Genomic DNA, 24,686 nt, shown 5'->3' with positions numbered 1-24,686 from the left:
TTACTTTCTTGCTTTTTCTATGGTGTACTTTCCCTCCTTGTGTTGGAGTTTTCTATTATATATTTTTTGTAGTTCTGGATTTGTGGAAACATATTGTGTAATTTTTTTGTCATGGAATATCTTGGTTTCTCCATCTATGTCAATTGTGAGTGTTGCTGGGCTGACATTTATATTCTCTTAGGGTCATATCTTCTTTTTATGTGACATCTTCTTATGTGACATCTTCTCAGGATCTTCTGGCTTTCATAGACTCTGGTGAGAAGTCTGGTATAATTCTGATAGGTCTGCCTTTATATATTACTTGACCTTTTTACCTTACTGCTTTTTAATATTCTTTCTCTGGTTTGTGCCTTTGGTGCTTTGATTATTATGTGACTGGAGGAATTTCTTTTCTGTTCCAATCTATTTGGAGTTCTGCAAGCTTCTTGTATGTTTATGGGTATCACTTTCTTTAGGTTAGGGGAGTTTTCTTGTATAATTTGGTTGAAGATATTTACTGACCATTACTCTCTTCTATACCTATTATCTTAAGTTTGGTGTTTTCATTGTTATTTTGATTTTCTGGATGTTTTGGATTAGGAGCTTTTTGCATTTTACATTATCTTTGATGGTTGTGTCAATGTTTTCTATGGTATCTTCTACCCTGGAGGGAGATTCTCTCTTCTATCTTTTGTATTCTGTTGGTGATGCTTCGATCTAAGATTCTTGATTTTTTTCCTAGGTTTTCTATCTCCAGGATTGTCTTCCTTTCTGATTTCTTAATTGTTTATATTTCCAATCTTAGGTCCTGGATGATGTTATTCAATTCCTTGATGTGTTTCATTGTATTTTTCTGTAACTGTTTAAGGGATTTTTGTGTTTCCTCTTTAAGGGCTTCTTCTTGTTTACCTATGTTGTCCTGTATGTCTTTAAGGGAGTTATTTATGTCCTTCTTAAAGTCCTCTAGCATCATCATGAGATGTGATTTTTAAATCCAAATCTTGCTTTTTCAATGTGTTGGATATACAGTATTTGTTTTGGTGGAAGAACTGGGCTCTGATGATGCCTAGTAGTCTTGGTTTCTGTTGCTTAGGTTCTTATGCTTGCTCTCACCATCAGGTTGTCTCTGCTATTAGCTAGTCTTACTGTCTCTGACAGTGGCTTGCCCCTCCTGTAAGCCTGTGTGTCAGCACTCCTGGAGATCAGCTTTCTCCCATCGGGATCTGGGTACAGAGAGCTGTGTCACAGTGTCAGGTCTTGGTGCAGTCTGAAACCACAAGGCCCTGTCCCAGACTACTCCTGGCTTCCTGTGTACTGAAATCTCCAGGTGGTTCTCTTGGAGTAGAAGTAGCAGTCTTACCTCTGTCCTCAGGTGTGTCAGAGCTTCTGGAGGCTGGCTTTCAGCTCTTGGTGCAGGCAGAGACCAGATAGGTCCTATCCCTGACTGCTCCTTGGTTCCTGTATTTACAGGGTTCTAGACGGGTTCCTCTTGGGCCTGGAATGTGAGCAGAAGTGGTGGTCTCCCCTGAGCTCTCTGGATTGTCTGTACTTCTGAGAGTCTACTCTCTCCCCAAAGGGATTTAGGTATACAGAGCTGTGGAGCTGGGTAGCTCAGGTCCTGAAACATTACTGATTTTCATAAAATTACTTCTATTTTCATTCTGTTGCTAAATAAACATTATGGTCTTTCAAAAGCAGCTCATGGAAGGATTTATTTGGCTTATACTTCCAGTTCATGGTATATCATTAAAGGAGAACAGGGTAGGAATTTGAGAAGTAATTTGAAGTAGTTATACTGGAAGAACTTTGCTGTCTGAGTGGTTTCTTATGCAGCCTAGAGTAACCTGCCTAGGGAATGATGCTACTTGGATAATTTTCTTGTGTCCTGGTTTTTTAAGTGCTTTTATTATTTAAAGGTGATTAATTTTGTCAAATCTCTTTCTGCATCTCTTACAATGATTCCATTATTTTTATCCTTGGTTCTGAATATTGTATGAATTAAATTGTTTGATATTTGTTTGTTTAATAACTGTCTTTGTTATTCTCAATTTGGTTTATATATTGTTCTACGCAGTTTCTTTTTAGCTCTAAAGGAGAACAACAGTACTGATTTCTAAGAAGTCCCTCTCACCCATTACCCCTCTCTATTGCTTTTCTCTAGCATTTCTTTTCTTTGTTCCATCATATCTTTTCTGCCCAGTACATTTTTCCCTCAGAAGTATCACAATATCATAACATCCCTGAGCATGGTCTTTTCACTGCCATGTAGTCCATATAGAAATTGTATATTGCTAGTGAACCTTCAACCACTTGTATGTCTCCATGTGCCCATGCATGTGTACACACACACACACACACACACACACACACACATACACACACACACACACTTATTTTATTCCTCATTGTCTCTTACAGTAAAGAAATCCATGCCACTAGGACCCAGGAATTACACCAAGACTCATTACAACTCAGGAATTGCTCCTGCCCTCACCTTCAGTCATTTCTACCTCCTCTAGTTCCTATGTTAAACAAAGTTCAGATTTATACCACGAAAGAATGTTTCCACTTTATATACTTCGAAATATATAGTATAAAACAACCTAATTCTGGTTCCTTTCACTCAACACTCATAGTTGAGATGTTTTTGCCTCATCAAGTGTAATTATAGATCATTTATTACTCTTGCCCTGTAATTATAATCACAAATTTAGCAATTACACTATTGACATAAATGAGGATAATTGCCAGTCTTTTTTCTTTTAGGAATAGTTCTGGAGTGAATAGTCTTATCCTTGACTTTTCATGAGCAAACAGTCATATTCCTTACAATCAAATTAGGTTCATTTAAATTCTCTGGAATATTTTTTGTTTTTCATAGGCTCACTTAATCTAATGTTCATGGGGACTCCATGAATAAAACAAATGATATGCATTTAGAATGGCAATAAATAATGAATTTGGAAAGAGTCTGTCTGTCAGGCATAGTTCTTCATAAAACATTGCTTTGGCATATGGTTTTGTCCCTTGGTCTGATGCATGAAATAAACTGGAAGAAACATATTTAGAGTTCAAAAATGTCTTTTGTAACATAACTTTACTCAGCAATTATTTTAGTGGATAATTTGAAGATTTTTTTTGTAATGAATATAAGACATTAAGATATTTTGATATAAAGATTCTTTAGATATGTATATACTTTTAACTTAGTTGGCTACAATAAGACTGGATATTTGACCCTTTTATTGAAATTTAGAATTTATTTATGTATTTTGTTGTTATCTATGAATTCTTCTGTCATACCTCTTGGGAATACTATAACGGGTGAATGAGATATTTTCGACATAGCAGTTTAGGCTGAATTCATGGAGAACAGCTCACAGGACCAAGGCTGACTTATGTTGGTCCTAAGCTCTGTTTTTCATACGCTCAGTCATGACTCTTCATTCAGCCTGCAGCAGAATTATACACCTGGCATTCTGGAAAGCTGTCTCCTGGATGCAAGTGATTTCCTTTCCTAAACTATGAACAAAGATGCCCCTTCTGAAGAGGAAAGCAGGAAGGTTTGCCTTGGCCAAAACGCCATGGCCCAGAGTCAAGCCCTTAAGTGCTTTTTCAAGTGCCTAAACTAGTTTCTTTGAGGATCAGTCCAGGTAGCCTAAGAAGGAAATTAGTTAATTATTTCTGCTCTGGCTTCTATTACTGCACAGCTGTTCCTTTCAGGCCCGTAGGAGAATGGTCTGAACTGGCCGTTTCCATGGGTATGGTAATACATCTATTATGAGACAGAAAATAATTTGCATAGCCCTACAAAAAGTTGGAAACTATACTATAAAATCATGCCTAATAGCCAATTATTCATTAAATATTCCTTATATGTGCTACATAATATTTCTAATGATATTTATAATACAAGAAAGCTTGAAACTTGGACTTTACTGCAGGATTTCCCAGTATGTGGATCCCCCATCCAGTTCTGTTGAAGTTGAATCCTGCTGAAGAGGCCTGAAAATTGTCACTTCTTTCAGTTATCTGAAATGATTCTGGGGTCAAGTAACATTTACGTTCTTATGGTCTAATCGCTAGATCATGCAGTGGTGAATTGAACTGATTGATAGCATTTATTCGAGAATGAAAGAAAATATAGCAGTAAAATGTTAAATGACTGATGTGATTCATAATTTAAATGCTCTTAGCTTCAGAGACAAAGTAGTGATGGGGTTCAGGCATCAATAGTTTGTCAAATTTTAGTTCCTCTTTTATATCGCGGATAGACACATTTTGTACCCTTGCTGCTAGAAGTGCGCAGGTTAGGTGTGATAAATATGAAGGAATAAGAGGGCTTTTCTTAGGTATATAGTAATGGAAATATTTTTCTGCAAGAGTGAGCAACAGGTCCTGTTGAACTCCATGTGTCTTCCTGTGGAGTTCCTATCCCCTCTAGGTTCCTTAATTCTCTCCCCAACTCTTCCACAAGATGCCTGAGCTCCACTTAATATTTTGCTGTGGTTCTCTACATCTGTTTTGGTCAGATGCTGGATGGATCCTCTCAGAGGACAGTTGTGCTAGGTCCTATTTGCAAGCATAGCAGAGTATCATTAATAATGTCAGGGTTTGGTTCTTGCCCATTTTAATTTTTTTTATCTTTAAACGAAAAAAATAGAATAACTTTTCTATGCTCTTTAACAAAAGCCCCAACTATAAGAATATTTAAACATTGCAAACAGAGATCACTAACAAAGCACATTTTTTTTCTGTAATTTTTAAAAATGCAACCTGGAGTTCTTAATGCTGAGTGCTATGAGTATATGATGGATTCTGTTGCTTTCTTGTTTTTCTTTTTTTTTTTCCTTCCTTTTTTTTTTTTTTTTTTTTTCTTTTTTTAGAAGATTATTTTTATCAAATCAGAGTGCTGAAACAGAGTATAAACGTGTCCATGCTTACTGTCATTTGTTTTGTCTTCGTTCAAGGGTTAATTTTGCAATCTCTGTATGAAGTTTCAAGATTTCAATGATGAGAAAAATGTATGTTTTTGAGTGTAGGCTATGTGCTAACCAATTAATCCTCAGTGACACTTAGATGTTATAGATCATTTTTGTGCCTAATTTTAAGACGTGGAGACTGAAGAGGTGAGATACTTTACTTAGATTTATGCTGTGAGGAAGTGACAACATTCACAATTAGAAATTAGAATTGCTTTAGTTAAGAAATTGTGATATTTTAGTCTTTTTATAAATTGCATTTTAAAATGATTTCTTAAAGACCTTAGTTTTGTTATGGTTGGTAATTTTTGATTTTTGTTTTGTTTTCTTGTTTGGGCTTTGTAGTTAAGTTTTCTTTTTAAGAGAATTTGTGATCTTAACCATTAAGTTACATTATTTAAAAGATTTCTACCATCTTTGAGGGTACTACTTAGTAAGCTCTGTTTACCCTAATGAGCCTTTACTGAGATATTAATCACATAATATTTTAATTTACATACTAGATGTGAACATCACAAAGAAGCAGAAATCTAGATTTTTTTCATCTTTGAATTCTAATTTTTTAGTTCCTAAAACAAAACAAAACAACACTGAATAAATGAGTTAATTAGATATAACAGTAGCCAGTAGAGATTAGTGTATTGACCCTAAACTGTGCCTTTATTCCAGGTAAAAATGGGAGTTATTTAGAGATGGATGGAACCCTGATATCACTGCGGTTACTTAGGCCATCCCATGTGACTCTATACCCAAATACTCACATTTTTTTCATGTTGGAAGGGACTGAACTGAAGTTCTTATAATTCATTCACCTTGCCTTGCCATTTACTAAAATTGAGGTCATAGAACTGCTTGTTATAAGCTTGCGTGCACCATTAAAAACAATACTTTCTATTTTATGGAAGAAGTAAGACATGTTTAATTCATTGCTTCTCTAACAAACAAACTCAATAATTGAGCCAGAGAAGGAAAGGGAAATAGGAAGGAAGAAAGAACAGTTTAGTCTAGCATCCCACATTACGCCGGAGGGACCTGTATTTCACAAGCTGCTGCAAAGTGGGAGACAGAAGAATTCACAATGGAATTTTTGAAACTCTCAGTTGAATCAGAAAACTCAGGTACAAGCTCAGGCCTGCTGTTGACTTTGTGTCAGTTAGAAATTTCCCCAGTTTGCTTGACTCTCAGTTTGTTAAATACTACAGCAAAGACAAAATTTAACTTGTGTGATGTTCTTGAAGATTTAATAAAATCACTTAGGAAAATAGATCCAAGTATGATTCTGAAAGTAGCTAGTGATCAGCAACAGTTAATATGCTTTCAAGCAGGAGATGTTAAACAAAGGTCTCTAAATTGTGCATGTGATAGCAAGGGTATGTTTCTCCAAACACCAAACCAGCGGATGCACTCGGAGTTCACTTGGGAGATTCAGTCACACTGCCACTTGTGCTCTGAGGTCACTGCACATTTGAATACCCTGCTCTGCTTGGTGCCTCTCTGCTTCTTCCATTTCTTAATCGAAAAGGGAAGGATAATTTCATCTGTTTTGGTCACTTAATTGGGAAACTATGACTACTTTATAACTATGGGAAAGGAGAGCTAGATACATTATAAAGAGTCAACCTTCAATGCAACCTCTCAGAAATAAATTCTATGAAAAAATTTCAAGTTTTCGTAGACTATCTCTTGTATCTATACTATATATATATCGATAGCATTTGATATGCTGTCTTACTTAATATATTTCTGATATTATTTAAATATTTACCTTTCTATTGTTTAAATATATCATCTGTAAATATAGTATGGCTATCTCAATTCATTACATATAAGTTCCATAATTTTTTCAACCAAGCTACTCTTGTCAAACATTTGTACTTTTTGAACACAAAATACAAGGTGTGAAGAATATATTTCTTTGTATAGCCATCCTGTCTTAAAAGATGAAATCCTAGATATACTGAATACATTAACATAGAGATATATGACAGTACCCAGAGGAAGTAGGACTCCCAGGTTCCCTGAAAGGCCCAGGATCACAGGAGAGGCCACAACATCTGCCTCAACACCCGGAGTACTGGCTTCCCCAGGATCCAAGGATGAAAGAACCCCCCACCCAGCCAGGGGCACCGGTCCCTTCTGGTCTGAATCAGTGCCTTGAGCAGACCTTGGGCTCTGGCTCTGCACCCAGTCCCATTTACCCAGAAGGACCCCGATTCCCAGGTGCTCTGAAATGCCCAGGATCATAGGATCATAGAGGAAGCTCGAAATACAGGGAGAACAGACACAGCCAGGAACACTCAAGCTTAGACTTATTCAAGATCACAGTTGAGGCCACAACATCTTTGCCAACACCCAGCATAATGGGGACCCTACAAGAACCAGAAAACACAAACCCCTGCCCAGTCAGAGGCACGAATTCAGTCCAGCTTGCAGACAGTGCCCAGAGCAAACCCAGGGCTCTGGCTCCTCCTGAAAAACCCTGAGAAAACTTGATTCCCAGGAGATTTGAAACAACAGAGTCTCAGAAGTTTGGTCACACCAGGATTTCAGGATCCCAGAATCCCAGAATCCCAGGATCCCAGGATCCCAGGATCACAGAGACAGTTGGACTCGGAAGAGTTCTGACACAACCAGGATTGCATGTGGGACAGGCTCCAGTCAAAGACAGCAAGGGCATGTAGCACTAGAGATAACCAGATGGTGAGAGGCAAGTAAGTACAAGAACATGCAACAGAAACCAAGGTAACTAGGCATCATCAGAATATAGTTCTCTCACTACAACAAGTCCTGGATAGCCCATCATACCAGAAAAGCAAGATTTGGGATTTAAAAATCAAAACCAACATCTCATGATGATGATAGAGGACTTTAGGAAGGACATAAATAACCTCACTAAAGAAATACAGGAGAACACAGAGAAAAAGATAATATGGTAGTATACTTAAGTGACCCCGTAAACTCTACCAGAGAACTCCTACATCTGACAAATAACTTCAGAAAAGTGGCTGGATATAAAATTAACTCAAACAAATCAGCATCCTTCCTGTACTCAAAGGATAAACTGGCTGAGAAAGAAATTAGGGAAATGGCACCCTTCCCAATAGTTACAAACAATATAAAATACGTTGCTGTTACTTTAATCAAGCAAGTGAACTATCTGTGTAACAAGAACTTCAAGTCTCTGAAGAAAGAAATTGAAGATCTCAGAAGATGGAAAGATCTCCCATGATCATAGATTTTTCAGGATTAATTAATTATTAAAAATAGCCATCTTTCTGAAAGCAATTTAGAGATTCAATGCAATCTCCATCAAAATTCCAACTCCATTCTTCATAGAGTTAGAAAGGACAATTTGCAAATTCATTTGGAATAACAAAAAATTCAGGATATTGAAAACTATTCTCAATAATAAAAAAAATTTCTGGGAAAATCACCATCCCATTTTTATATCCTGAATGGTGTTATTCAATTCCTTCACATGTTTGGTTGTGTTTTCCTGTAATTCTTTATGGGATTTTCTGTTTCCTCTTTAAGGGCTTCTACTTGTTTACCTGTGTTGTCCTGTATGTCTTTAAGGGAGTTATTTATTTCCTTCTTAATGTCTTCTATCATCATCATGAGATGTGATTTTAAATCCAAAGATTGCTTTTTCAGTGTGTTGGGATATCTAATATTTGCTTTGGTGGGAGAACTGGGCTCTGATGATGCCAAATAGTCTTGGTTTCTGTTGCTTAGGTTCCTGTGCTTGCTCTAGCCATCAGGTTGTCTCTGGTGTTGGCTGGTCTTGCTGTCTCTGAAAGTGGCTTGCCCCTTCTGTAAGTCTGTATGTCAGCACTCCTGTAGACCTGTTTTCTTTCAGCTGGATCTGGGAAAAGAGAGCTGTGGGGGACCAGGTCAGCTCCAGATGCAGGCAGAAATTAGAAGGGTCCTATCCCAGACTGTTCTTGGGTTTGTGTCCTGAAGCCTCCATGAGGGTGTTTTGGAGGAGAAGAATTGGTCTTACCTCTGCTCTCAGGTGTGTCAACCACTCCTGGTGCCTGACTTTTCTCCTGACTTTCAGTGTAGGAGAAATCAGAAATTTCCTGTCCCTGACTGCTCTTAGGTTCCTGTGCCCAGAGGGCACAGAGGGCACCGGGCAGATTCCTCTTGGGCCAGAAATGTGAGCAAAAGTAGTTGTCTCCTCTGAGCTCTCAAGATTGCCTGCACTTCTGAGAGTCCAGTTTTCTGTCTGAAAACAGTCAGTTTGAGTCTGGTGAAGCTTTTCATAATAGTAGAAAATAATAATGGCATAAGATTTGGATGTCTAATACAAGTCCCTAATTCAGCTTCAACCATTTTGAATTCAAATTTAGAAAATATCTAATACATGATGTCAGCTGAAAACTGGATTTGATTCAGATACATGAAGTACAGGCTTGCGTGGAGATTAAGATTTCAGAGCCCTCAGATGAAACCTTGAAAGCAGATAGCAATGCCTGTACTTAGAACAAGGTTGGAGTGAGCAGAGTTTTCAAACTGTTCAATATAAATCTGTTTCATTCTTTTTCTGTTCATAAAGAATAACAGTCTGGAAAAAAATGAGTGGAATGAGACAGGAGGGGTGAGAGAAATATGTGTGTGTGGTGTGACACACAAGGAAAGCATGTAACTATTTCAGAAGTTTACATTCACATTTCCTTCTTTCTTTCTTTCTTTCTTTCTTTCTTTCTTTCTTTCTTTCATTCTTTCTTTCTTTCTTATTTCTTTCTTTTTTGGGGAAGGGAGTTAACAGAGGGAGCAGGAATGGGGAGATGAAGAGAACTTACAGTAAATGCTTTAATTTCTAACTGAAACGGCGAGTCTGCTAGATTGATTATTCTCTTTAGAACTATTTGGCCACTGAGACAGAAATGACATCAGCAAACCCATCCCCGGCCGAGCAGAATGAGTCATGGGTTTCATCTGTTTTCACTTGATGAACATTTGGGGAGGGGAAAAAAACCGACAGAGGAAGCCATTGAAAGGAGAAAACCAAAAAAAGAAGAAAAAAAAATCCAAATATGGTGAGCTGATTCGCCAGAATGGCAGCAATGTGGGCACTCACAACTGCAGTTCGGCTACTCAAGAAATAGGGCACTAAATCACTTGGAAAGCAGTGCTTAAACTTTTAAGCACAAATGGGTATGAGCCTGGAAGAGAGGTGAATCTCTATTTTCAAAACATGAAGTTGAAGATCTTGTTCACTGAAGGGAAATGAGCAATACTGCAACATCATCTGTTCTTCATAATGTATTTTCTCAGATTAACGTAAAATTCTGTTGATGGTTTAAATGTGTCTACTTATTTCTCTGGAGCAAGACAGGCAGGAAATGCAGAGTAAAGGGATTGGGCGGAGCTTGCTCTTTCTTAGGAATCTATGCCGAGCAGTCTGCAAACACTCCATTTCTTGGCAAATGTCCACCAGCAGATTTGTCCATGATCTGTTTGGAACTATGGCTGTTAATGCTGACCTTTATATCCCTTAACAATGGGAAGCTTATAGTTAGGCAACTTAATTTAGAAAAAGAATCCCGATTTGGTGCCTTTCGGCACTTTTCTAAAGTATGTGCATCAATATGAGTAGTGAGGTTCTTCATGGCTGTTGTGAGTGTGTACTTAACAGGCTGAAGATACATACAGAGATTTCAAATTGGAAAAGCTCAATTTAATTCTTATTCCTAACTAAGAAAGCATGTTGTTATCAAGATTTAATTGCATATTATTTCATAAATAGATATTAATGAAAGATTATCAAGAAATACTACCAAATTCTTCAGCTATAATAAACAAAGGACACAAAAAAGATTAATTCAGTCACTGAAATTCTTTAAAGATATGTTTTTAGTGAGTGAGTGAATGTGTGTGTGTGTTGTATGTTTTGTGTGTGTGTGTGTGTGTGTGTGTGGTATCAGGGTGTGGGGGAATGTCGTGTATGTATGTGTGGTAACGTTTGTGGGTATGTGCATACCTGTTTGTGTACTCTGAGCTTAGAAGAGGGCATCAGATCCAGTGGAACTGGAGTTACAGATGGTTGTAAGCTACCAAATATAGTGCTGGGAACCAAACTCAAAGTTCTCTATAAGAATAGTATGTGCTCTTAACCTCTGAGTTATCTCTCCATTTTCTTCATTCACTAAGATTTATAAATACTTCAAATTAAATTCAATGGAGGATGACACATTGTTAAAATCAATTCTTTTAGCTATTATTTTAATTTATTATTTTCATACATGAATATATTATGGGTTTTTTTGCTCACCTAAAATAAAGCAAATTTATTGTAACATTGGGAATATAATAATTCGAAAATGTAGTAATATTCAAACTATTAAACATATCATAACCTAGGCTTTCATAAGAAGGCTAAGGATGTTGTTTTAAAATATTGTGTTTTGATTAGCTCCATCTCTCCTCTCTCCTCTGCAACCCTTCCTATATCCACCCTCCTATCATTTTTGCTGACAACTCCATGGTCCTATTTTAAAGTCACTGGAGTCCACTCAGTGCTGCCAGTCTTTCATGAATGTAGTTTCATCCATTGGAACTTTAGTAGCCTATTAGTGCAAAGAAAACTGTCTCTTCTCCACAGCCATCAATTGCCACAGCCCCTCAGCTATGGATGAGCTTTCCTGGGGCTCTGCCCAATCCAGGTTACAGATCTGGCAGGCTTCATCTTGTGAGAGTCTTGTGCATACATCATAGTTGATGTTAGTTCATGTGTGCAATGGCTCTGTCGCATCCTGCAAATGTTGTTTGGTGGTCATCCTCCAATGTCCCTGCCTCCTTGAATCTTTCTCCATCCTCTTTCATGTTAATATTTTTACTATTATATGTGTAGACAAAAAAATTATCATTTGTATATTTAGACAAATAATGGTTCCTATACTTCACTAAAAGCAAAAAAGTACATAAACATATATAAAATTTACTCAACACTCAGCTCATTTTCTCCTTTTTTATACAGTCCAAGATCAAAATCCAGAAAAAGTTACTGCCCACATTCTGAGTATATCTTCCCACCTCAATTAACCCAATTAAGAAAATCCCTCAGTAGCATATCTTCAACAGAAGAAACTAATCTAAACAATTTTTCATTAAGAATGTCTTCCCAAGTGATTCTAGGTTGTGTAAAGTCAACAGTTACAACTAACCATCACCAGCTTCCTAGGTGAAGGCCAAACCAATCAGAAGTTCAGGTGAGTGAGACCCGGCCAACTCCCCACTCCCTAGACTCAGTTCCCCAAGACACAGTCTACCACCTCCCTCAGCCACACCTCACCAAGGGCCCCAAAGCTTGGCACCGACTCCAAATCCCAACAGACTCCAGCTGCGCAGATGCAGGCCACACAACTCAGAAGAAAGAAGAACAGAGATATCCTGATGCACCAAAGGCTAATCACTTTGCCAGAAATCAAGCCTACAACATAGTAAGAGACTCCCTAGTGGTTTGGATATTAAGCAGGCTACCAGGAGTCCAGCTCACAATTTGCAGAAGACCAAAGAGGAAATAGAAACAGGGAATAAAACACCCATTTAACAATGATAAACTCAGAAATCAGTACCTAGTCATATAACTATCCCAAACACAGATGTATAAATGCCAGTATGAAAATACAATCAACAGCAGCCAGGCCAATATGGTATTACCAGAGCTCAGCTATCTTATGGCAGAAAGACCAGAGTAGCCAGTGCAGCTGAGGCACAAGAAAACAATTTTAAATCCAAATTTATAAATACGGTGAAGGTCCTTAAAGAGGAAACTTCAAAAATCCCTTTAAGACATCGAAGAAAAGAAATTGGAAGAAATCATTAAACACTTTAAGGAATTCTAAGAAAGCCAAGGAATGGGGAGGAAAATGGGTGAAGAAAACTGTTCAAGACCTGAAAATTGTGATATAAGCTATAAAGAAAACACAAACTGAAAAAATTCTGGAAATAGAAACTCAAGGTAAATAACAAGAACTACAAATGCAATCACCACCAACAGAATACAAAGCTGAAATAGCAAATATCAGGGATTGAAGATAAGATAAAAGAAATAGATTCATAGGTAAAAAAAATGTTCAATCTAAGAAGTTCCTGCCACAACTCATCAAGAAAATCTGGGACACTATTGAAAAAAAAACTAAAAATAATAAGATTAGAAGGAGGTTTCTAGTTCAAAGTTCCAGAAAATATTTTCAACAATGTTATGAAAGAAAATTTTCCTAAAGAAAGAGATGCCTATAAATATACAAGAAGCCTACAGAACACCAAATAGATTTGAAAAGAGAAGAAATCTCCCTTGTCACATAATAATCAAAACACTAAATGTATGGAACAAAGAAAGAATATTAAAAGAAGCCAAAGAAAAATTCCAAGTAATATGTAAAGGCAGACCTATTAGAATTATACCAGACTCCTCAACAGAGACTCTAATAGCCAGACAGTTCTGGTTTGTACACTCTAAAAGAACACAGACATCATCCAAGAACACTATATACAACAAAATGTTCAATCATCACAGAAGGAGAAAACAAGATATTTTATGCCAAAACTAAATTTGAACAATATTTATCTATAAACCCAAGCATATGGAGTATACTAGAAGGTGATTTCCATCTGAAGGAGGTTAACTACACCCAAGAAAAAACAGGTAATAAATAATTCCACACCAGCAAAACAAAAAGAAGGAAACACACACACACACACACACACACACACACACACACACATTACTACCACCAACATCAAAATAAAATAAATTAATAACCATTGGTGGTTAATATTTTTAAATATCAATAGACTTAATTCCCTAATTTAAAAACAAATAAACAGACAAAAAAACAACCAACCAAACAAGCAAAAAACCTCCACAGGCTAACAGAATGGATGCAAAAACAGGACCTATCTTTTTACTGCATACAGAAAGCATATCTCAACTGGAAGAGGAGGAGGAGCAGAAAAAGACCAATGCCTGTTCTGACTCTATTCTTCTCACAAGTGCAGGAACTCATATTTCATACCACTCATACTTCAAAAGCTAAAAAGCTATCTTTTCACCAACCCCAAACAGATAGTAGCTCATTGTTCTTTGCTTCCAAGGTATTTCATTCATTATATTACAACAATTACTACTAATTTATAGTTAATTTGTTTATATGGGGTTTTCAAGAGACTGTATACCATTAAAACATAAAAATTAGCAGTTTTTCATATGTACATTACCAGCAACTATATGTGAATTATACAGTAATGATAGTTTTATTTATATCCTGCCTATATTAAAAGTAATGACAGCTCCAACTCAGTGATTAAATGTTCAAGTTAAGCTATAAGATTATTCACAGGAGGGTATGGAATACAAGTATAACACAGGGTCAATATGTCTTTCAGATCTGGCAAGTGTTTGAGGATAAACTTTGTGCTAACTAAGACTTCACTTTAACAATGACAGGGGTAATTAACTTATAACAAGAAAAGATTGGCTTAACCTCATGGTTTAGAGTTCTGATCCATGATCAATTACTCCATGTTGAGATAGCACAACATGTCAGGATAATATGACAGAGAAACATTATTCACTTTGTGGTCAAGGTCAAAAGAAAAAAAGAGAAGGAAAGGGGTTACGGCCTGAAATCTCCTTCAAAAAACACAACCCTAATAGTCTAAAGAAGTCTTTCCTGCTGCCTCTTAAAATGCCTACAGCCCCCATGATAGTCCTCTGGAAGTTAAGCCTTTCTTGTGTGGACTTCCGGGGGGACATTTAGGATTCAATCTAAGGACTGAAGACAGATCTTTACTCTTCAGCAGAGTGTACAATTATGTGTACAATTGGTCAGTCCTACAGTTCCTACTGTGGGGTAGAAAAAGGGTAGTTACCTGGCAGTTATGGTGTGGTAAAGTATACTCCATAAAGTATGTCCATGTGCTAACCATAAAAATATTTAAGTATGTCATTACTTGGAAAGGTATGTTTGAAGATATCCTAGAGATGAGAAGCTTGCTGGGCATAGTGGTGTATTATATTAATCTCAGTATTTGAGAAACAAAGGGACACAGACCTTTATGAGTTCTTGTCTAGATAGTGAGTTCCAGGATAGCTAGGGCTATTTAATACAAAGACTCTGTTTGCAGAGCGAGAGCGAGAGCGAGAGCGAGAGCGAGAGCGAGAGCGAGAGCGAGAGCGAGAGCGAGAGCGAGAGCGAGAGCGAGAGCGAGAGCGAGAGCGAGAGCGAGAGAGAGAGAGAGAGAGAGAGAAGTTGTCATCAATGGAGAGAAGGGATCCATTGAGTAAATGCCTTAATAAATCAGGCTATAGGCAAGCCTATATGAAATTGTCTTACTTAGTAAGTGATATGGCAGGGCCTAGACCATTAGGAGTAGTGTCATCCCTGGGCTGGTGGCCCTAGGTTCTATAAGAAAGCAGGTTGAACAAGCCATGAGGAGCAAACCAGTAAGCAGCTCTCCTCCTTGGCCTCTGTATCAGCTCCTGCCTCCATGTTCCTCCCCTGCTTGAGCTCCTGTCCTGACTTCCTTCAGTGATTGACTATAATATGGAAGTATAAGCCAAATAAACCCTTTCCTCCTCAAAATAAATAAATAGACACACCTCAACATCAAAGATAGACATTACTTCAGAGTTAAGGGCCAGAAAAATAGTTTCCAAGCAAATGGACTAAAGAAGCTAGCTCATGTGGCCATTATAATATCTATAAAACTAGAGTTTCAAACAAAATTAGTCAAAGAGATGAGGAAAGCTATTTCATACTTATCAAAAGAAAAATTCACTAAGATGGCATCTGGATTCTGAACATCTATCCCTCAAATATGAAAGCACACACATCCATAAAAAGTACTAAAGCTTAAATCACACATTGAACCTACACATTAATAGTAGAAGATTTGAACACCCTACTCTCATCAATGGAGAGGTCATGCAGACAGAAATGAAACAAAGAAAGCTAACAAATAGTATGACTCAAATGGACCTAACAGATATCTTCAGAACATTTCACCCAGATACAAAAAAATACACCTTCTTCTCAGCTCCTCATATGGAACCATCTCCAAAATTGACCATTTACTCTATCACAAAGCGATATGTGAGAAAACTGAAATAATTCTTTGGGTCTTATCAGACTGATATGGATTAAAGCTGGACATCTGTAAGGGGGAATGCTGACACTAGATCTAGTTCTGTTGTAGTTGGTTCTTAATTTTTGTCACTACAGAGGTCCAGGAGCTAATTGCTGCATGGAAGTTACAGGTGGGACTTCTAGGTCCCAGGAGGAAAAGGCAGATGCAGGGAAAGAGAGAGGCCTTTTTCTGCCATGCTTTGGAAACAGAAGCAGGCAACAACCTGATTTCAGGACAGCCAGGACCTGCAGCTCTGCTGCTGGTGGATTGCCAGAGATGTCTGGCCAGAAGCTAAGTGGAACAAGCCATTAAGCTTAGGGTAGAAGGCGAGATGGAGATACTAAAAGGTTAAGGACACACATTTCCAGGCAGGAGGTATTTGCACCCTGCGATTTTGCCACAGAAGGCAAACTGTAAAGTGAGAAGCTCAGTGTGTGTCTTTTATCTGCAGATTGAGGGTCTTGGGTTAAGGCTGGCAGTGGCTGAGTCCAGGGCTGAGCTGGATAGAACAAAAGGGAGCTGGGATGGACCAGAGCACCAGTCACACAGCTCTGGGGCTAGGGCTGTAGTGTGATTCTAAAAGAACACTCAACAGATATCAACAATAGAAACAACAGGAAGCCTGTGAACTCATGGAAACTGAACAATGCTCTACTGAAAGACTATTTGGTCAAGGGGGAAATTAAGGACTTCCTAGAATTCGATGAAAATAAATACAGAACATAACCAACCTTAGGAGGCACTGTGAAAGCAGTGCTAAGAGGAAAGATTACAACACAAGTGCCTCTATAAAGAAATTACAGAGATCTTATACAAGCAACTTAACAGCACATTCTACTTCACAAACTCCACAAACTGGAAAACCTAAAAGAAACGGACAACTTTCTCAATGGATACCACTTTTTAAAATTAAAGTCAGATAAACAATTTAAATTTATAACCCCTAAACAAATACAAGCAGTCATTGAAAGTCTCCCAACCAAAAACCAAAACCAAAAAAAAAAAACCAGAAAAAACCCCCAAAAACCAAAAAACAAAAACAGACTTTCAAAGAATAGTTAATACAAATACTGCTCAAATTATTTCACAAAATAGAAACAGAAGGAACATTGCCAAAAATCATTTTATGAGTCCACAGACATCTTGATAGCTAAATCACACAAATACTCAACCATGAAAACTTCAGACATTTTTCTTCATGAACATTGATGCAAAAATACTCAATAAATTCATGCAAATCCAATAGAAGAACACATCAAAAACACCGTCTACCATGATCAAATAGGCTTCATTCCTGAAATGCAGGAATGGTTCAATATATGAAAATCTATCAATGTAACCCACCATATAAACAAACTGAAAGAAAAAACTCACATGACACATGATCTTTTTTTTATTGTGAGATAAATATTTATTGTTTTAAATAATTTTAAATTGATCCTGTTATTTAATAATTTGTATTTCCTATTCATGTTTTTTATTAGATATATTTCTTTACTTACATTTCAAATGTTATTGCCTTTCCCATTTCCTGTACATAAGTACCCCCTTCCTTCCCCCTCCCCCATATGAGTATTCCGCCCCCCATTCATTCCCCCTTACTGCCCCCCCATATTCCCCTGCACTAGGGGTCTGACCTTGGCAGGACCAAGGACTTCCCCTTCCACTGGTGCCCTAAAAAGGCTATTCTCTGCTACCTATGCAGTTGGAGCCCTGTGTCAGTCCATGTATTGTCTTTTGGTACTGGTTTAGTCCCTGGAAGCTCTGGTTGGTTGGCATTGTTGTTCTTATGTGGTTGCAAGCTCCTTCAACTCTTTCAATCCTTCCTCTAATTCCCCCATGGAAGTCCTGTTCTCAATTCAGTGGTTTGCTGCTAGCACTAACCTCTGTCATGCTCTGGATGTGTCTCTCAGGAGAGATGTATATCTGGTCCCTCTCAGCATGCAAGCATGCATTATTTAGCTTCATCAATCTTATCTAGTTTTGGTGAAAAAAAATATATATATGCCACATGTGGGGCAGGCTCTGAATGGCCGTTCCTCCAGTTGCTGCTCTAAACTTCACATGATCACCTTATTAAATGCTGAAAATTCTTTAGCAAAATCCACCAGCTTTCATGATGAAAGTCTCGGAGATATCAGGGACACAAGTCACAGACATAAACATAATAAGAGCAATACTCAGCAAGCCAATAGCCAACAACAAATTATATGGAGAGAAATTTAAGGCAATCCTAGCAAAATCACGACCGAGACAAGGTTGTCCGATTTCTCCATTTTGTTTAAAATAGTACTTAAAGTTCTAGCTACAGAAATAAGGCAACTAAAGGAGATTGAGAGATACAAATTGTAAAGGAAGAACTTAAATTATTTCTATTCAAGAAAAGAACTTCCAGAGGTATCACCATCCCTGATATCAAGCTCTTCTACAGAACTATGTAATAAAAACCACATTGTATTGGCATTAAAACAGGTAGGTTGATAAATGAAATCAAATCAAGAGACAAGCATAAATTCACATACATATGGACACCTGAACTTTGATACAGAAGCCAGAAAAAAAATATAAAATGGAAAAAAGACAGCATCTCCAACAAATGATGTTGCTAACTAAAAGTCAGCATAACTAAAAGTCAGTCATATAAAAGAATGAAAATAGTTGCATATCTATCACCCTGCAAAAACTCAAGTCCAATTTGACCAAAGACCTCAACATAAAACCACATGCACTGAACTTGATAGAAGAGAAAATGGGGACTAATCTTGTATTTATTGGCACAGGAGACAATTTCAGCAGAACACCAATGGCACAGGCACTAAGATCAACAATGAATACGTGGAACCTCATAAAGTTCAAAGGCTTCCATAAGGCAAAGCACACTATCAAATAGACAAAACAGCAGCTAAAAGAGTAGGAAAAGATCTTCATTAACTGTACATCTGACAGTGGATTGATATTCAAAATATATAAAGGACTCAAGAAACCAGGCATCAACAAACCAAATAACCCAATTAAAATATCGTACATACCTAATGGGAGAATTCTCAACAAAGGATTCTCCAATGGCGGAGAAGCACTTAAGGCAATTTTATATCCTTAGTCATCAGAGAAATGCAAATCAAAATGTCTCTTAGATTTCATTTTACACTTGTCAAAATGGCTAAGATCAAAGACACAAGGTCATTCTGGCAAGATGTGGAACAAGAGAAACAAACATTCCTAAGGGGGATGCACACTGTACAGCCACTTTGGAAATAAATATGGTGATATGTCACAAAATTGGAAATAATTCTACCCCAAAATAGATCTCTAACACTACTGGACATATATTCGAAACATGTTGCACTACACCATCAGGACACTTTTTCAACTATGCTCATAGCAGCTTGATTTATAATAGCAGAAACTGGAAACAACTTAAATGTCCCTCAGTGAAAAAAAAGGAATAAAGAAACTTGGCTATTAAAATCAGTGACATCTTGAAATTTTCAGGCAACTGAATGGAACAAGTACAGGTCATTCAGAGTGAAGTAAACCAGACCCAGAAAAATATGGAACCATGAAAGGCACTCTGGTTCCCAGTGGAGGAAGTTTGAAACCCCAATGACCCTAAAAGAGATGGTAGGTGTTTTGCCTGACTCCTAGAATACCAGGTCAGTCACTAGCTGAAGCCCCCCCCCATAGTTCTGTGGCCATCAGCCACATAAAGGCATAAAGTCCCCCCAAAGGTTGATATCTGATAGGATACATGGGATTATTAATATCTTCTTGTATCTGTTGAGACTTGTTTAGTGACCAATTATATGATCAACTTCAGAGAAGGTACCATGAGGTGCTGAGAAGAAGGTATATTCTTCTGTTTTAGGATGAAGTGTTACATAGAAATTGGTTAAATCCTTCTGGCTCATAACTTCTGTTAGTTTCACTGTGTCTCTGTTTAGTTTCTATTTCCATGATCTATCTATTGATGAGAAGGGGGCTGTTGAAGTCAACTACAATCATTATGTCAGGTTCAATGTGTGCTTTGGACTTTAGTAAAATTTCTTTTATGAATGTGGGTACATTCATTTGGTGCGTAGATTTTCAGAATTGAGAGGACATCTTGGTGCATTTTTCCTTTGATGAGTATGAAGTGTCCTGCATTATGTTTTTTGATAACTTTGTTGAAAAGTCAATCTTATTTGATATTAAAATGGCTACTTCAGCTTGTTTCTGCAGACCATTTGCTTGGAAAAATTTTTCTCAGCCTTTTAATCTTAGGAAGTGTCTGTCTTTGTTACTGAGGTGTATTTCTTGTGTGCAGCAAAATGCTGTGTCCTGTGTACATATTCAATGTGTTAGTCTATGTCTTTTTATTGGGGGAATTGATGTTGAAATATATTAGGGAGTAATGATTGTTGTTACCTATTATTTTTGTTATTAGAGGTAGAATTATGAGCATTGGAGCATAGAGTGAAGGAATGGCCATTCAGAGCCTGCCCTACCTGGGGATCCAGCCCATATATATACAGTCACTAAAACTAGACAGTATTGTTGAAGTCAAATGTGCATGCTAACAGGAGCCAGATATAGCTGTCTCCTGAGAGGCTCTGCCAGAGCATGACAAATACAGAGGAGAATGCTAAGAAAACCATTGAACTGAGAATGGGGTCCCTATTGGAGGAGTTAGAGAAAAGATTGAAGGATTTGATGGGGCTTGCAGCCCCATAAGAACCACAATGCCAACCAGAGCTCCCAGGGACTAAAGCCCTACCCAAAGAATACACATGGACAGACCCATTGTTCCAGCTGTATATGTAGCAGAGAATCACCTTTTTGGACACCAGTGGGAGGAGAAGCCTGGGATTCTGACAAGGCTAGACCCCCAATGTAGGGGAATATCAGGGGGGTGGGAAGAGAGTGTGGTTGGGGAGGGGAACACCCTTATAAAAGAAATGGAGGGGTATGGGATAGGGGGGTTTATGAATGGGCAACTGGGAAAGGGAATAACATTTGAAATATAAATTTAAAACTTTCTAATAAATGAAAAAAGAGTAGCTTCACCAGTCACTATGCATCAAAATTGAGTTTTTAAGATGTTTTTGACTTCTCTTTCTTGGTAAGTCTTTCTTATGAATTGTGAGCGAAACACTATTGCTTTGTTCTTAACGAAAACACCCCACTGCTGGCATACATATCCATAGTTATTTTCTGTTGTTGAAGTTTGAACCCATCACCTTATGCATAGTAGGCAAATGCCCTTCTATTGAGTTATAAACCTCAACCCTTTTTTAATTTGAAAATCAGAAAACTCAAGATTCAACCCTGTGTTCCACTTTTGGACTGTGTGATCTGACTGAGTGAGACCTGTTACTTCCACGGGGTGAGTCTCCTATGAAAAGGAAGTAAGTGTAATTGCTCATTTCCCTTCACTGAACAAGATTCATCCTTTGAAAATAGAGGATCACCTCTTTTCCAGACTCGTATTCATTTGTCCTTAAAAGTTTACATACCAACATCCTTGTGATTTAGTGCATTATTCCTTGAGTAGCCTTGAACTGCAGTTGTTAGAGTTGCATACTGGTAGAGTCTGTGGATGTTAGCTGCTGTGTCTTCTTTTATCGTCATTGTTGTTACTGGCATGGTTACTGTCTTATTTACTTTCTGCCTAGGATATTGCATTGTTGACCAGCCTTCTGTCTGAATCTCTATTCTTCCCATTTCAAATCCACAGTGGAATTTCTGCCAGACAAGGACCCAGTCAGAACAATATAAATCCACATTAGGCATTTCAATACACAAATTGGAGATGGATTGATTAACTATCATTTGTAAGAACACAGAACATAAGCCTAAGAAGGAACTCAATGGATAATTGTAGAAAGCTTCTGTCATGTCTAAAGCAGAGGTAACCAAGTCTTGAGTTTGGGCTGTTCAGAAACTGAAGTAAATGATCCATGAAGCAGTACTCAATCTTAGAGCAGGGGTCATGGCTTGGATGTACCTGGTACTACCACCAGGGGAACAGATGAGGGCCAAATGGGAGGGCCAGATGAAGTTATGAATGCCATGGTGAAGTGACATTGACAAAAGCATGTAGCAAACAAAAAGAAAGAGCTGTTTTCCATTTTCTCCTTATAGTCACAAATTGTCAGATTCGAACAGAATTAGTTAATAGCTAATGATTGGCTGTACCACCTGGACAGAGTGAAAGAAGATGAATGGGACATCAGCACAGTATTGTCTAAAGCACACAATCTCTCATTTACCCAACTTGGGAACGTTGCCTGTTCAGTGTCTGTGTGGTAAAATTGAAAAGTTTCAAACTTTGAACAAAAACTACTTTTCCAGTTCTTTCTCCAAATCCTTTGTTTTCTCACCACTACCTCTAACTATTAGACGTTGGGCTTGGTATGTTTTAGTCATTCTTCTGAAATATTTCATGCAGTGTATGGTTTCTACTGAATCTTTGCTTTTCTTTATATATTTTTTAAAAACTTTTTTTATTAGTTCTTTGTGAGTTTCACATCATATACCCAGTTCTACTCATCTCTCTGTCTACTTGTATCAGTCCTTGTAATGTTCTCCTTAAAATAAACACACACACACATGCACACACACACACACACACACACACACACACACACACAAACCAAAACAAAAGCCCCAAAGCATGGAAAAAACATATTATTGTGGAAGCTGTAGTATGTTACAGTTTGTTCCACAATAAACTCCTCCGTCTATACATCTTTACTTGCAAGTGGTCATTGCAATGAGTCATTGAGGTTTCTGGCTTTTGTGACACTATCCATATTGGCTCTTCATTGGTACTTCTTCCAGTTATCCTGCTGCTGTCCTGTGTCATGGAGGTCCTGCAGCTTTGAGTCCACAGGGTTGGCTCTTCCATGTGCCCCAACAGTGTCCAGGTGATGTAGATTTTGGCAATAGGCCAACTCAAAGACATAGATCTGGGCCTGGGTAGTAGCTAAGCTAGTCAATGTTTCTACTTTCCCTTATCCATACCACCAGGGCAAGCTCTCCAGTACTGCTTGGGCTAAACTACCCAGTGCTCTCATCAGCAGAAGGAAGGGTCAGCTCTTTTACTTTCATGCCCTCAGGACCAGCTCCCCCACACTCATGCCTCCAGAGACAGCTACATTGTGCTGCTCCCAGTCAAGGTGAGTGGCTACTCTCCCAAGTATTACTGCCTGCCAGGAGCTGGGCCAACTATCCTGCTCTTACACTCTTAGAGCTGGCTAATCTGTGGTTTTGTCACTAGGGCCAGATTCACTGTGTGGCCCAGGTAAGGTTGCAGAATCTGTGTTCCTGCCAGTGAAGGGCAGGTACAACTGTCCAACTTTTATGACATTCAGGCCAGTTTTCTTAACCTTTGCAGTTGAAAAAGTGCTGGGTGTAGAGAGAGAGGAGGGCATCACTCCCCGACTCCAGACAGTAGAAGAATGTTGGAGCCAGCTATTTTTGCATTTCACACTGTGGGGCTAGTTCACCTGTACCCCTGCCACTAAGGCCAGCTTTACTGTGCTGCCTAGGTGACTTGAAGAGCCTGCTTTCCCAAGTGCTGCATCTAACAAGGTGCAGGGCCAGCTAGTGTGCTCTCATGACCTAGCAAGGAGTTGTCATGCTAGGGCATCACCTGAGTGCCTGTGCTACCTCATACCTGAGGAATGACAGGGCCAGCACTCCCATTCTCCCCCTGTACCAGGGCCAGTTCTGCTGACTATTAAGGCTAGCTATAAGGCATATTCTACTAAGTGTTATAGCTAGTGAGGGGCAGGGCCAGCTACAGCAAAGTGACTGGTGTGTAGCAAACACAAAATCATTGTTCTTCTGTTAATTTAAATATTTTGCTTTAAAATAGATTTTTTTTAAAAAGAAAAAAAACCTTTTTTTTGTAACAAAACAGAGAACAATAAACTGTGTTGTGAAGGCAGGGTTCTCATATCCCTGTGAGGAGGAAGTTGCTGCAGTGTGAAGGCAAGGGGGAGAGGCAGCCATCAGTAAAACCCTGAAGTAAAGTGAGGAAGGACTGTCACTTTAGTCAGTACTACAGTGGAACAATTCTTTTTCCACTCTAAACACGTGAAAATTACTAAGGCATAGAGAATGCCGAGGAAGGACATCTAGTTGGTGGAGCTTAGAAATCTATGATTTTAAATATTAAGATCTACCAGGGGCCTCCTGGAGCCAGAGTCAAGGGTAAGTGGCAGATCATTCTGCTTGCTAGCATTCTATGCCCATGGCACATGTAATTAATTCAATACACCAGCAAAACATTTAAAAATTGTATTGATATTAAAACTTGAAAAAAAAAACGAGTAACGAGTTTAAGGATTGATACTCTGATGTGCTAAATTAAATTTGAAAATGCAATTGATTGAAATTTTTGAAAATAATTCTGTCAAGCTAATACTTGAAACACAAGTAGGTCTAAGACTGAATCGGTAGGGCGTTGGACACCCAAACCCAATTTAGAACCAGTGTGTGGTGGCAGGATATGATCACTCAGCCTGAAGGAACTCTGAAAAGTCTGAGACAGAGCAAGAAGGCACACACGGAATCCTTAGTGTTTTAAGAAATGCCTTTGGCACA

The 24,686-nt window shown here is 38.2% G+C and overlaps 1 pseudogene; it reads right to left on the bottom strand.

Annotated features, from left to right (window-relative positions):
- LOC116898490 overlaps positions 1–21,704 on the bottom strand; it is a 77,619-nt pseudogene extending 55,915 nt beyond the window's left edge.
- Positions 21,705–24,686: the final 2,982 nt, after the last annotated feature.

This window comes from Rattus rattus, chromosome 4 (assembly GCF_011064425.1).
Source record: "Rattus rattus isolate New Zealand chromosome 4, Rrattus_CSIRO_v1, whole genome shotgun sequence".
Taxonomy (NCBI): Eukaryota; Metazoa; Chordata; class Mammalia; order Rodentia; family Muridae; genus Rattus; species Rattus rattus.
The sequence above is the reverse complement of the archived record's forward strand: the minus strand, read 5'-3'. Positions and strand labels throughout refer to the sequence as shown.